The 15,766-nt window shown below is 42.0% G+C and overlaps 1 long non-coding RNA gene across 1 annotated transcript; it reads left to right on the forward strand.

The window, feature by feature from the left end:
- Positions 1 to 10,289: 10,289 nt before the first annotated feature.
- On the forward strand, positions 10,290 to 14,985 carry LOC142909876 (uncharacterized). Its single transcript, XR_012932625.1, has 2 exons — positions 10,290 to 11,002; positions 14,275 to 14,985. It is a non-coding gene; the product is annotated as an uncharacterized LOC142909876 (long non-coding RNA).
- The last annotated feature ends 781 nt before the right edge of the window (positions 14,986 to 15,766 follow it).

The following is a 15,766-nucleotide window of genomic DNA, read 5'->3' on the forward strand; positions in this document are numbered from 1 at the left end:
TTGGAGTTATTACTTCTGGCCAGGTCGCTTCTGAAAAATAAGTTCATAGCTCAGTGGACTTTACCTGGTAAAATAAAACATAGTTTAATTTGTATTTTTTTAGTGATCTGCTTAACTTTCCTATGCTTTTCACTACTATTGTATGTATTTGTATTAAACTTGATTTGAAGCTTTCGTGACTGCAGGAATCCATACTCTTTGGTTCTTTCGGTAAAGTCACGCGGGTAGAAAATAAAAACAAATCACGACGTTTCCAGAAGTTCACTGCTGGATTCGATTGTTTTCCGCTTGTGTTGCGATCGAAACGTCGTGCTTTATTTTCGTTTATATCCACGTGACTTTACCGAAAGAACCAAAGAGAATAGGTTTGACCCTTTCTGGCAATACAAAAAAAAGGTGTTCAGATGTTAAAACACCAAACAGGAACCCTTAACAAGGAATCGTGTCTAGCATTAACCACAATGCACTTGTGGTGAACATGCGGCTGCTCACCCCGAGCTCTCAATGTCCTGATAACGGCGTTGTCTTCGTGCCTTTTGGCGTCCTCTGGTCGAACAACGTTTCAGACTAGGCTCTAAAGAAAGCTGTCTCTGGTGTGGACCAATCACTTTCAAAGACAATGCCATCATCGTACACTACCAGAGCATGTCTTTTATTGTTTGCATGTTCACCACAAGTACACGTGGTTCATGCGGACACGATTCCCTTTCAAAGGGTTTCTATTTGATTATTTTAACATCTTAGCACAACTGTTTTATTGCCAGAAAGGGTCAAACCTATTCTTGTATTTCGACACTGGCATGGGAGGTCCCATGACATTTATTTATTGTTGCAGATGAGACCCACCGAACTATATAGCTCTTTTTCACAGCTCTTTTGTGGCCAAATAGAACGCACGTTGTTTCTAAATGTGGAGGGCTCTGAGCAAAATCCACGCAGCCACGGGGAGAACATGCAGGCGTCAGGGTCGGGATCTAACCCACGTGATCCTGCATACCAGACGAGGTAGTTTATATGTCGCCACCGAGACGCCTTGTTATTATGGGGTTTGTATGTTGAGGTCCAGTTTCTTCATAACTCTGTTGTATATTTTTGGCAGTATCAAAATTACGAAAAAATATATAATAGGCTTTATCCTTTCAGCAATAAAACAGGTGTGATGTTGCTGTGTGTGTCTCTTTGTGTCTCTCTGTTTGTCTCCCTATATGTCTGTCTCTGTGTCACTTTGTGTGTGTATGTGTGTCTCTCTGCGTCACTTTGTGTGTATGTCTCTCTGTGTGTGGGTGTGTCTTTCTGTGTGTGTCTCTCTCTCTGTGTCTCTCTCTCTGTGTGTCTCTCTCTCTGTCTCTGTGTGTGTCTCTCTCTGGGTGTGTCCCTCTGTGTGTGTCTCTATGTGTCTCTCTCTCTGTCTCTCTCTCTATGTCTCTTTAGGTGTGTGTCTCTCTCTGTGTCTCTCTGTGTGTGTGTCTCTCTCTGGGTGTGTCCCTCTGTGTGTGTCTCTGTGTGTCTCTGTGTATCGCTCTCTCTGTGTCTCTCTAGGTGTGTGTCTCTCTCTGTGTCTCTCTAGGTGTGTCTCTGTCTCTGTGTCTCTCTGTCTCTGTGTGTGTCTCTCTCTCTGGGTGTGTCCCTCTGTGTGTGTCTCTGTGTGTCTCTCTCTCTCTGTCTCTCTCTGTGTGTCTGTCTAGGTGTGACTCTCTCTCTGTCTCTCTGTGTGTGTGTCTCTCTCTGGGTGTGTCCCTCTGTGTGTGTCTCTGTGTGTGTCTCTCTCTGTCTCTCTCTCTGTGTCTCTCTAGGTGTGTCTCTCTCTGTGTCTCTCTAGGTGTGTCTCTCTCTGTGTGTGTATCTCTCTCTGGGTGTGCCCCTCTGTGTGTGTCTCTGTGTGTCTCTGTGTGTCTCTCTCTCTTTGTCTCTCTCTCTGTGTCTCTCTAGGTCTGTGTCTCTCTCTGTGTCTCTCTCTGTGTCTCTCTAGGTGTGTCTCTGTCTATGTGTCTCTCTGTCTCTGTGTGTGTCTCTCTCTCTGGGTGTGTCCCTCTGTGTGTGTCTCTCTCTCTGTGTCTCTCTGTGTGTGTCTCTCTGTCTGTATGTGTCTCTATATGTCTCTCTCTGTGTCTCTGTGTGTGTCTCTCTCTGTGCGTGGGTGTGCCTCTCGGTGTGTGAAGGAGTAACAAATTGGCACGTTTTGTTTACGTGACAAACCTTAATAATTGGCTGTGTCGGGTGGTGGTGGGTTAACGACACGCTAACTTTTACTAGAAATATTGGTTGCGAAAGCCTACGTGTTAAATTTATTAAAATACAGTTTGCCATCTTTAAATGGTTATTAAAAAGTTTCATGACATCATTGGAACAATAGGCCATTGTGAGCTAGTTTTATACAATAAACCAGTAGTAAATATTGTAATGATTTACCGACAGTCCTTGACTTACGAATTGGTTCCATTCACAAGTCGGTTCACAGTAATGTACTGTATTAAAATGCACATACGGTCAGTGTTATAAAATGCGTTACCGTTGAACAATAAAGGGAATTATCGTTAAACTCAGAAACACAAATGAATATTGCACATTTGCATGTAACAATGTCATATATATTGCACGGCAAATAAAACATAAAGTAATGAGTCCCCACAATTGCACATACACACACGGGGGAACACGCGCACACACACACACAAAGACAAAGATCCCTCGTATAGCCTTAACAGACCGTAGGGGCAAGTGCTGTTAGCGAGCACCCTATGAAGGCTGGCACGGTACGCGAGGAGGTGGGTGGCCAGCACCACGCCCGACCGCCTTTGTCTCCCCAGTGGCGATATTCACACATCGCACCAGGTACTCATTTGAGGCTGAGTCGACCTAGGGGAGGCCCAGGACCGGTCCAGATAAAATCGTCACTGTTGGTGTTGGCCGTGAGCGCGAATCAAACGTGGGTCTCGCAGCGTGCTACCCATTGCATTCCCGCTCCCCACTAACACGAACACAGGGGTACACTCAATTTCACACATACTTTCACACACACACACGTGTACACGCGCACACACTCCCAGCGGGAAGCTGACTCATTACATCTTGCGGTGGTTGGGGGGGGCATCGCTCCGCTTAACAAAACAGCTCAGTGGTTCAGTTTGCACATTGGGAGTTCGCCCTTTTTAAGTAAATGTTGAAAAAAATCTCATCGAACGAAGCTGGTTCGTAAGTGCGGTGTTCGTGAGTCGGGTGTGCATAAGTCGAGGACTGCGTGCATCGTTTATTTATTTTGTCCGGCTTCTGAATGAAGGCCTCTCCCGTGCCATCGCCCATCCCACGCAGTCCTCCGACATCACTTCTGCGTGCAACTATTATCTCACGATAACGTGCGGCGCGTTTGTCTGTCCGCCGCTGGATGACTGCCCTCCCACGTGCCTTCTTTCGGGTCGAGGTGGTGCCTTGACATTCATTTTTTTTTCCACGCTCGTCAGGCTGGGTTGGTTGGTCAAGGTTGGGGAGGATTCACGTTGGGGGTTGTTGTGGGGGGGGGGTTGCGTGGACACGCAGTACGGCGATACAAGTTTCTGCACGACGCACGATCTAATGCAGGTGTCTGTATTTTTGTTTTTTTGCTTGTCATCCGCTGCAGGTCGCGAACGGCGCCGTGGTCCTGAAGCAGCGGCTCTCTGTCTCAACGAAGTGACCATAAGGCATTGCTCCAGCGGCGTCCTCAAATGCAACCGGGAAGAGATGCGGAATGCTATGAGTGGGTCTCGTGTGCAGGATGAAGGGGAGCAAGCCACTGAAGCTATGCACCTTGAAATCTAGATTGAAAACTCATTTGTTTAGAACCGCTTTTTGTGTTTTCGTTTGTTGTCCTTCCCCCGCACCTCCGACTAGCACAGTTGGTTGGCTGGGTACAATGCGCGAGAAGATCGGCATACATACGGGAGAGCAGGTCACAGAGCCAGGCAGTGAAGAACCCTGTGGGTCTGGGCAGCAGTGTGCATATTATCCCGGGATTCATCTTCTTTGGTTCTTTCGGTAAAGTCACGTAGAATGAGAATAAAATAATAAAATAATAAAATGAAATAACGCAATAAAATTCTCACGACGTGTTATTGTATTTAATTAACTTATTATTTTATTCTCATTCTACGTGACTTTACCGAAAGAACCAAAGAAGATGAATCCTTGATACACTATGCAAACCGATTTTAATGTTGAGAGGTGAGTGTTTGAGGGAGGGGTGATGTCAGTTACTGTACATGCCAAGATATCTTGAAGGGAACGATGATGGGCATGGTTGGCGACGTACGGTGCGGAAGAAGTTCAATGTAAATACATTCATAGGCACAATAAAAGCATCTGTCACGTTAATATTGGTGCAACATCCCATGACATCATAGTATAGGCAACTGAACAGGTTCAGTATGAAACAGGGTAAGAGAGTGTTGTGGGTGTAATTGAAAATAGGAGGTTGTGATGGGTGGGAAATGTCTGCAGGACTGAGGAGGGCAGGCAAGTGAGATAGGCATTGGAGTAGTATTCAGAATTCAGCGAGCAAGAGGAAGACCAGATGTTGATGATGAGACTCTTATGAGTAGTCTTGAAAACACGTTATTGACCTTGCACCAAGGAAAATACAAAAATATACTCGGGGCTCTACGACACGTATCAGGGCTCTATGACACATTCGAGCGCTATTGAGTCATGGCATCGCCAAGACGGTGGCGTGTGGTATAGTATCAACAATGATCAACTATTACAACTCGCTACCCTAACATTAACAAGCTGCAGCCTGTACAAAAGTTATTTGGCATGTATCGTTAAGAAAACTGCAACTTTCAAACTTGTCAGTAACAGTGCTTGATGGCATGCGTTGGCTTCCGGTTGCTGAAGAAATACATTGCGAGGTCGCATTCATTATACACAAAGTGCTTACCCCACAAATGAACGGCAATATCTTGCTGATTTCGTCAAACCATCACAAAAACTCCGGTCATCCTCGTAGCGACTTTTGGCTGGCCATCGAACAAAGACGGCTACTGCATCGCGCACTTTCAGATGAGCTTCTGCGGCCGTCTGGAACGCTCTTCCCTCCGATATTAGTGATGCCACTGAAGCTGTGCACATTTAATTCTAGTATGCAAACTCGTTTTAGAACAGACGTTTGTGTTAGTTTGTTGTCCTTCCTCCGCACTTACGATTGGCACGGATGGCTACGTACAATGCGAAGGAATACTCTTTGGTTCTTTCGATAAATTCACGTAGGTAGAAAAATAAGAATAAATCACGATGTTTCGGGGGGCAAACGCAAGCACTCATCTTCAGGTGGGAAATGAAGGGATGCCGTCATCAAATCTAGAATTCTAAAGAAGTTCAACATACATACATATATAAAAGCAATATGGTATGAAGTAAATATAATTAAAATATGGGAATACGTTATTGCTGAGTGGTTTTACAGGGTACCGGAGTGGGCCACTATTGGCCACTAAGTATGTTTCGTTTGAATGTCCGCTCCATCTGAAAAGCCACCTGTGGGCCGGGGGGGGGGCAGTGATAGGTGAGAGACAGGGAGACCCTCGGTACTCTAACCACACCCTCACTATGTTCCCTCCGATACTAGGCTTTGAATTTGGAGGATGGTGTTAGGAGTTAGGCCTCGCCCACCTGCTCGTTCTTGAGGGACGCTTGGTTTTGGATCTGCTCTCAAGCTGCTTCAGGTGGCCACCGTCAAGTGCCTTGGGCCGTTTGTTCATCTCGTTGAAGAGGGAACATTTATTAAGAAAATAAATGATTGGTGTCGATTGGTGGTGGTTCTCGTGGGACGCCGATGCTGTATACCTGTGTCAGAGCACTACACCAGCAATAAGAATGTCAGTTGCGGTAGCAGTGGAGCGAATGAACTAGGCAGCGCAACTGCGCGAGGAGCCCAATTTTTTGGGTAACAAAAAATATGGGGCAGCGCGGTGGTGGGGTACGAAAACAGGTGACCCAGTTTAAATCCTTCGACCAGAACCCGCTGACATTCAAGACCTGCTGTGGTGTGGGACTTTCGCTTGTGAGGGGGCTGATTGAAAGACGCAGTGCCAGCACCTTTTTGAGGGCTTGCATTTCAGGATTGGAGTCCGAGTGTCTTAAGATGGCCATGTCAGTTTAAAGGTAAAAACATGTGTACACATAGATTTGAAGCTTTCGTGACTGCAAGGATTCATACTCTTAGTTTTTTTCGGTAAAGTCACGTGGGTAGAAAATAAAATAAATCACGACGTTTCCAGAAGTTCACTGCTGGATTCGATTGTTTTCCGCTTGTGTTGCGATCAAAACGTCGTGCTTTATTTTCGTTTATACCTACGTGACTTTACCGAAAGAACCAAAGAGAATAGGTTTGACCCTTTCTGGCAATACAAAAAAAGGTGTTAAGATGTTAAAACATGCAGCCATCTTGCTGTGACTGTTCCACCTGAAGAAGGAAGCTTGTGTTGCCTCCGTACCGTCGTGATTTAATTCAGCTGTTTTCTTTTTATTTTACCTACGTGACTTTACCGAAAAAAACAAAGAGTATGTGTACACATGTTTATCCGAATATGATTATATTTTAACTGTTTAATTCAGAGTAGAGCCATCGTGTGTGTGTGTGTTCGTGCATTGCTATGGGGGACAGTGGAGGTGCAGCGGTTTTTGTTGGACTGTGCTGTAATTTTTTGCAAACCGAGTTAGATTCCTGACCCTCCCCGCAGTGATGCTTGCTATCAGAACTTAGCCTGGGCCAACCAAGTTCGGTTTAGCCTTGTGACTGCACATGTATGCATGTCTACATTATTCCGGACGTCTGAAAAAAGAGCTTTATAGCTCATCGGACTCATCCAGTACGGATAAATGTTGTGATTTTGACTGCGTCGATGTATGTCCATTACAACATGGGTGCGTGTTGTTTGTCATTGACCTTTCTGTTTATATTTGTGTGCGTGTGTAATGGGTCTGTGTGTCATGAGCCTCAATGTGTGTGCACGCGTGTATATTCGTTTGCGTTTCTCCTGTGCTGGATACGTGGATGTGTGCATAATGGACCCAAGTGTATGTATGTGTATTTTGTAACGTTGTATTTTTGTGTGGATTTGTATAAAGAGATCCATGTATGGTGTAGATGTGTGTAATTGGCCACGTGTGTCTTCGATCAGACCGACTCCACCACCAGAAACCGACAGCTGGGCGTCCTCCCTGAACACCCGGCATAAGTACATACATTCCTCGAGACAGTCTGGTCCCTTCACCTGATGAAGGTCACTTGTGTTGTGGCCGAAACGTCGTGAATTTTTATTTTTGTTGTTTTATACTTTTACGTGACTTTACCGAATAGAACCAAAGAGTACCAAATGCAAGCTTTGGCAAGACAGGAAAATAAAAAAACTGTCCCAGAACACACTAAGACAACCCAATTGAATTGCACATTAAATTTTAACTATCGATACATGGCTGAGGATTACTAATCATCTGCTGCAGGATATTTTTTGAAGGAAGATTGACAATGTTAAGGGAATGAAACACATATTCTTGGTTCTTTCGGTAAAGTCACGTAGAAGGGAAATAATAAAAATAAAACATAATATAATAAAATTCTCATTAAGTTCCGGCCACAAGGCAAGCAGCCGTCCTCAGGTGAAGGAACAGAACTGTCGGAAAGACAGCGTCCTAATGAACACTGTTAAGCTTGGCAGCCTATTTTAAGCTGGGTGGGAGCAGGAGAGAGCCTTAACAAAGGAGTTTACATATCAACAGAGGAATTTAGCATATTGATGACATGCAGATGTGGGGTTAGTCACTCCTTGTGGAATGTCTAGGCGGTGGGGGGGGGTCTCAAACTCATTATGCTAGTGTATTATGTAGGATTAGCAGTAATAAAGGGAGATACATTTTAATAATAAAGAATTGCAACAGCCCAATCCACCGCGTATCAAGCTAGTGCATTATGTGGAAAATAAAAAAGGGGAGTTTCTAAAGAACTACACATACCCTACTACCATACAATAAACCGATGTGAAAAAAAACTAAATATAAACTACATCAATATAATCAGTGTACTCAATATACTCTCCAATTAGCTGAGCTGTTAACATTAAGTAACTGGGAATACACTACACTATATAATGACTACCATATAGTAAACTAATAAAAAGAACTAAAATATAAACTACATCAATATAATCAATAAACTCAATATACTTTCCAATAAGCTGAGCTACTAACAATAAGTCATTATACATTACACTTCTATGTCGAAAAAAGCGTCGGGTTTTTAACGTTAGCACCACGGAAAGCGGCGAGCTTTGTTAAGATGGACGAGTCTATCTATGCTCGGAATTGAGGAGGGGGGAGATAGAGAGAAACAACCACAACTTTCCAATAAGCTGAGCTATTCACATTAAGTAACTGGATATACACTACACTATATAACGACTACCATATATATACAAAAAAACCTAAAATATAAACTACATCAATATAATCAATATACTCTACAATAAGCTGAGTTTGCATATCAGCAGAGGACTTTAGCATATTGACGTTAAGAAACGTAAAATTGTAATGTATAATAATTTATTGTTAGTAGTAGGGTAGTTGCAGTTTATATTAAAGTTTTTTTTTATCGGTTCACTATATGGTAGTCATTATATAGTGTAGTGTATACCCAGTTACTTAATGTGAATAGCTCAGCTTATTGGAAAGTTGTGCTTGTTTTTCTCTATCTCCCCCCTCCTCCGTTCCGAGCATAGATGGACTCGTCCATCTTAACAAAGCTCGCTGCTTTCCGTGGTGATAACATTAAAAAAAACCCGACACTTTTTTCGACGTAGAATTGTAATGTATAATAACTTTTGTTCGTAGCTCAGCTTTATGGAGAGTATATTAACATAGATGGACTCGTCCATCTGAATAACTGCCAAATCGCTCTCCGTGGTGCTAACGTTAAAAAAACGCCATTTTTTTTCAAATTTTCTTGCTGTGGTTTTCACACCTGATGATGATTGCTTGTGTTACAGACGAAACGTGATAATTGTATTGTTTTATATTTGTATTATTTTATTGTTTCCCTTCTACGCGGTGACTTTATCGAAAAAAAACAAGAATATGAATTCCTGCAGTCACGAAAGCTTTAAATCAAAATTTATTGATGTAGTTTATATTTTAGTTATTCTTTTTTATCAGTTTACTCTATGGTAGGCATTAGTCATTATATAGTGTAGCGTATACCCAGTTACTTAATGTTAACAGATCAGCTTATTGGAGAGTATATTGAGTATATTGAATATATTGATGTAGTTTATATATTTTTTTTCACATCGGTTTATTGTATGGGAGTAGGGTATGTGTAGTTCTTTAGAAACTCCCCGTTTAATTTTCCACATAATGCACGAGCTTTATACGCGGTGGTTTGGGCTGTTGCAATTCTTTATTATTAAAATCTCTCTCTTTATTACTGCTAATCCTACATAATCCACTAGCATAATATGACTTTGAGACCCCCCACCGCCTACACATTCCACAAGGAGTGACTAACCCCATATCGGCATTTGCCATCAATATGCTAAATTCCTCTGTTGATATGTAAACTCCTTTGTCAACGTGCTCTGCTCCTTCCACCCAGCTTAAAATACGCTGCCAAGCTTAGCAGTGTTCATTAGGACGCTGTCTTTCCGACAGCTCTGTTTCTTCACCTGAGGACGGCTGCTTGCGTTGTGGCCGAAACGTCGTGATAATTGTATTATATGTTGTATTTTTATTATTTTATTATTTCCCTTCTACGTGACTTTACCGAAAGAACCAAGAATATGAATCCCTGCAGTCACGAAAGCTTTAAATCGTAATGAAACACGTTCGTTCCAAAATGTGTATTCCTATCATATATAGCATGTGCCCGCATATGTGTTATGTGCACGTGGAAGTACATAATTTATATACACTACATCATGTACATAATATTAAACGATACTATATACACATACTATTATGTTTGATCTCAATCCATGGGACTCACAAGGTAAGTGATTTTGACTTAAAGCTTTCGTGACTGCAGTTATTCATATTCTTAGTTTTTTCGGTAAAGTCACGTTGAAGAGAAACAACAAAATAATAAAATATATATAAACAATAAAATTGTTTATTTTTTGTAATTTTTTATTGTTTTATATATCTTTTATTATTTTGTTGTTTCTCTTCAACGTGACTTTACCGAAAAAACTAAGAAAAAGGTAAGTGATGTTGATTTTGAAGATGGTACAATGCTGTTTGTCTTGAAAGTGTTGATTGTAGTGGTGATGGTGGTGACGGTTATAGCAGTGATAGTGACGGTAAAAACATAGATGATTGCAGTGGAATGATAATAATAGTGGTCGTGTTAGTAGAGGTAGTGACTATGCACGCAATATATTACATGTAATACACATGCACATTAATAATATTTAATACACTCAAAAACAATTGCAGGTGCACGTACAACAATGTAATTACAGTATACATACGATGGTGGTGTGTGTGGGGGGTGTATAGGCATATTAAAATAATTTAGCACGTATTTATCCTTGTGTTTATTTTAATACGTGTAATATACACACACGCATCATCATAATATGTAACCGCATTTGTATTATATACACATGCAAGCACGTATAATAGACACACATCATATAGATATCATACACGTGTACATTCATTGTACTGTTATCTAGCGATCTAATGGGTGGATTAAGATTTACTTAAACCAAGGTGGGAACCCACGAGTCCCCATGTGAATGGACACGAGGCATTCAGTGACGTCTCAAGAAGCCGATGATTATTACCAGAAGGCCACGTGACTCCACGAGAGAGGAAACGGATGCCGTGACGTCACCTCTGACGTCATTAGCCTGGCGCGTCATTCTTCGTTGAACTTTGGCGGAGGGAGCACGCGGCTCGCGCTCCAGCGCCCCCTAGGTCTTGGCTCTGTCCCATCGTTTTTTCTGGGAGTTTCTCGACGAGGGATTTATCCAAGGTAAGCGATGACGTTGTTTGTCTTGATCCTGTTGATTGTAGTGGTGATGGTGGTGTTGAAACGGCTCTATGCCGAGTGTTGTAAGTGGCGGTAATGTGAATATGGTAATTATGAGTGTGGTGTTCGTGGTGGAGGTGACGGTTGAATTATTTGTGGAGGTGGTGATGGCGATATTCGTGATTGTGTTAGCGATGGCAATGGAACTTGTGTTGTTAGAATTGTTAGATGCTGTTGGTGATTACAGTGATAGTGTTGGTTGTAACATAGATGATCGTGTAGGAAATGATGGACAGGTCAACGGCAGTGGCGATACTGCTGATGATAGTCGTGATGACAGTAGTGCTGTTTACGAATGGCAATGGAGATCATAGCGATGACAGTGATAGTAATCGTGGTAGTACAGGTAGTGACTATATATGCACAAAATACATTATATGTAATACACATGCACATTAATCATACTTAATACACTCAAAAATATTTCAGGTGAACGTACTACAATGTAATTTCAGTATACATATGATTGTGGTGTGGGGGGGGGGTTGAATGTATAGGCATATTAATATAATTTAACACATGCATCATTGTGTTTATTTTAATACGTGTAATAGACACACATGCATCATCATAATATGTACTCGCATTTATATTATATACACATGCAAGCACGTATAATAGGCACAACTACATCATATAGATATCACACACGCGTACATTCATTGTACTGCGATGTAATTATCAAATGGGTGGATTAAGATTCACTTAAACCCGCGAGACCCACGCGTCCCGAGGCCAGAAGCCCACGTGACTACTCTCCACGCTGATAAAAAAAAACCGGATGCCGTGACGTTGTCACTGACGTCACTAGCCTGGCGGCGCCATTCTTCGCTTGACAACGTGGAGGCAGCACGCGGCTCGCGGTACAGCGCCCTCCCAAGAAACTTGCTCTGCCACTTGTGAATCTTGAGAGGCGCTGTCCCATCGACTGTGTGTGTGCGGGAGTTTCTCGACGAGGGATTTATCCAAGGTAAGTGATGATGATGATGTTGAAGATGGTACAATTCTGTTTGTCTTGATCCGTATTGATCGTAATGGTGATGGTGGTGTGGAAGCTGCTCTATGATCGTGTCGAGTGTTGTAAGTGATGGTAATGTGAAGTTAATTATGAGTGTTGGTGGCAGAGGTGATGGTTTAATTGCTTGTGGAGGTCGTGATAGTGATAACGCTTGTGATGGTGGTAGTGTTGGTGGTGACAGTGATGAAATACAGGAGACCCTTGAATATTGCGGGGGTTATGGTCTTGAAAAGTGCCCTGAAAGCCAAAACCGCGATATTAAATAACGAAGCCTGACCTAAATAATAGCGTTTGGGGCTGTTCATAAATGACGTCACGCACCTGGGGGGGGGGGGGGGTCAGACATTTGTGACGATGTGTGACGAGGAGGGGGGGGTTGAGAAATGTGACGTCACATCAAAATGCGTAACTTTAAATAAATATAGCCAAACGTTCTATTCTTAGCTCTTTCGGTAAAGTCACGTTGAAGGGAAACAATAAAATAATAAAAAATATATAAAACAATAAAAATTCTCAAGACGTTTCGACCATAACACAAACGTGACTTTACCGAAAGAGCTAAGAATATGAATTACTGCAGTCACGAAAGCTTTAAATCAAAATTTAACACGTTCTATTCTTAGCTCTTTCGGTAAAGTCACTTTGAAGGGAAACAATAAAATAATAAAATATATATAACATTAAAAATTCTCACGACGTGTCGACCATAACGCGAACAGTCATCATCAGGTGTGAAAAACCAACGGCAAGAAACATTTGAAAGAAGTGGTGGTTCGCATTTATTTATTTTAAAACGGTGTTTGTATTTTGATTTAAAGCTTTCGTGACTGTAGTAATTCATATTCTTAGCTCTTTCCGTAAAGTCACGTTGAAGGGAAACAATAAAATAATAAAATATATAAAACAAGTTATGACGACCGTTTGTGTTATGGTCGAAACGTCGTGAGAATTTATATTGTTTTGTATATATTTCATTATTTTATTGTTTCCCTTCAACGTGAATTTACCGAAAGAGCAAAAAATGTGGTGTTTGTATTTATTTATTAAAACCGTTAGCACCACGGGCAGCGATTTGGCAGTTTATTTAGAAGGACGAGTCCATCTATGTTCTGAAAAGAGGAGGGGGGAGACGAAAAATTAATGTATGCTGTCTGAAAGCCACCGTAAGCGTTAACAATCAATTAAGACCTGAAATGGTTTTATCAAATCCTTCCAATGATTTCTAAGCCAGAATCCATCTTCTCGGTTGAAATTATCTCTGTGCTTATGTAGATAGCCTCATAAATGTCTCCTACAACATCAGAATGCAGCGTCACATTAAATATGCACTACATTGACAATAGTTTAAAGCGATTTGAAGCACGTTTTTTTGGGGGGGTGGCAGAGCTTTGTGACGTCATATTTGAGGGGGGGTCTGACTTTGTGTGACGAAGTTGGGGGGGGTCAAAAATCGTCCAAAATCGCGTGACGTCATTTATGGACGGCCCCTTAAGGCTCCATTGGGGTCTTTGTCTATGTCCGCGAGATGATTGCACTTCAAAGGTTAAGGTGCCATTGACTGTCCGGTGTCCCTCGCCCGCTCCACACCATGGTATCAGCCAACAGTACTGACTCGTACAGTATACCCGCAAAGGACAAAAACTCACTCCCGCGATAGCTAAATTGGTATACTAAGACGTTACACGCTCGATAGCGTCGAAACCGCGAACGATAAACCCAACGATATTCAAGGGTCTTCCGCATGTCTGTGAATCCATGTTTGCATCTCTCTGTCCATGTATCTGCGTGTCTTTGGGTGTGTTTACATATACATGGGGAGTTGGTTTAGGGTAGCGCCTTGGCACAATAAACCCAGCGACGCGAGTTCAATTTCTGCCCACGGCCACCACTAATGACGACGTGCACAAACACCGACACGGTGGCTAGGAGATGTTCACAACCTCGCCTGGTGTACAGGAGGTTGGTGGGTTTGATCCCAACCCGGACGCATGTCTCCGATTATTTTTTGCCTCCACATTTAGAAACGTGCGTTTCGAGAATTTGGCTGCCGTAAATTTGCACGTGATGCGCTACTTCGCTGAGCCATCATTCGTGACCAGGTCGCTTCTGAAAAAGGGCTCTGTAGCTCAGCGGGTCTTACGTTGTAAAATAAAAACAACAACAAAAATGTGTCTCTGTAATGTTTCGTGATTGGCAGGCGATCATGGCGCCTGGAGTCATCTCATCGAAGGCAGGGAAAAGCTTCACACCACAAGGTTCCAAACCACTCGATTCTGCATCTTTGAGCCACGTGATATACCGCCAGGCTCTTTAATAAGACAATGGCACACTCACTCGAGCAGAGTGCACGTGGCCAGAGTCAAACCCTGAACGGTCCTACGCGTTTAAATAGACCACGCACATTTGAAGTCATGCATAATTCCTTAGTTGCTTTGTGATTCTATGAATGTCCACATGATAAGCCACTTTGTAGAGTTGTAATTTTTAGCCAAATACTGAAAAATGTTAATAGCTCAATGGGCTTTAGCTGGTAAGTTAAAGAAAATAGTTTAAACTTGATTTGTATATTTTTTAAGTGATGTGCATAGCTTTCCTATACTTTGCCCTCCTATCATGCTTTTGTGTTGTCCTCCGGGACATCTGTTAAAAAATACCTTTATAGCTCATCAGATTCCTTCAGTAAAAATAAATATTACGATTCTGTTACATATATGAATGTGTTCATTGATTAACGCATGTGTGTATGTGTGTGGGTGCAGAAATCTTGGATAGATTCCGAAAGAAAATGACTTCTTTTGAACGCATAGAAATCCAGGCGTTCCAAAATATTTTTTATTTTAAGACTAGCGGTGTAAGAAATGGCCGTAAAAATAATGGCTACGACGACGAAAATAACGACTACATTCCGGTGAGTCTCCAATATGGTCCATGTTCATTCCAACAAGTCCACATCCCACTGCAAACCCAAACAACCCAGGCAATTGTCTTTCGCATGGCTATTGTATTTGCAGAGAAACAAATACCATTTTACATTCAGGTGGCAGTCACGCCAGTTAACAGCATCAGGAGTAGCGGAGTATATCGCTGTGATGTCTCCTTTTGTATTTGTGGATCGGGCATTGCATCGTTATATGTTGTGCAGTTTGTTCTGGATGACCACAAGCGCACACTACTGGAGAGTTTTTAATTTTCCATTTGTGCATCAGGTATCCGCGTCTGCCATGGTTTGTGCGGATGCAATTTAGGGTGGACTATGAGCTTCGTGGAAGATTTAACTCAGGGATCCTCTGTGTGGTCTGATGGTGTTGTTTGTAATTAGCAGTGAAACATCGTATCAAGTTAAATTTTTATTTAAAGCTTTCGTGACTGCAGGGATCCATATTCTTGGTTCTTTCGGTAAAGTCACCACGTAGAAGGGAAACAATAAAATAATAAAAATATAAAACAATAAAATTCTCACGACGTTTCGACTGCAACACAAGCAATCATCATCAGGTGTGAAAACCACAGCAAGAAAATTTTGAAAAAAGTGCTAACGTTAAAAAAACCCGCCACTTTTTTCAAAATTTCTTGCTGTGGTTTTCACACCTGATGATGATTGCTTGTGTTGCAGTCGAAACGTCGTGAGCATTTTATTGTTTTATATTTTTATTATTTTATTGTTTCCCTTCTACGTGGTGACTTTACCG

The sequence above is a fragment of the Petromyzon marinus genome, chromosome 1, assembly GCF_048934315.1.
Source record: "Petromyzon marinus isolate PM22_M1 ecotype Great Lakes invasive population chromosome 1, UKy_Petmar_22M1.pri1.0, whole genome shotgun sequence".
Taxonomy (NCBI): domain Eukaryota; kingdom Metazoa; phylum Chordata; class Hyperoartia; order Petromyzontiformes; family Petromyzontidae; genus Petromyzon; species Petromyzon marinus.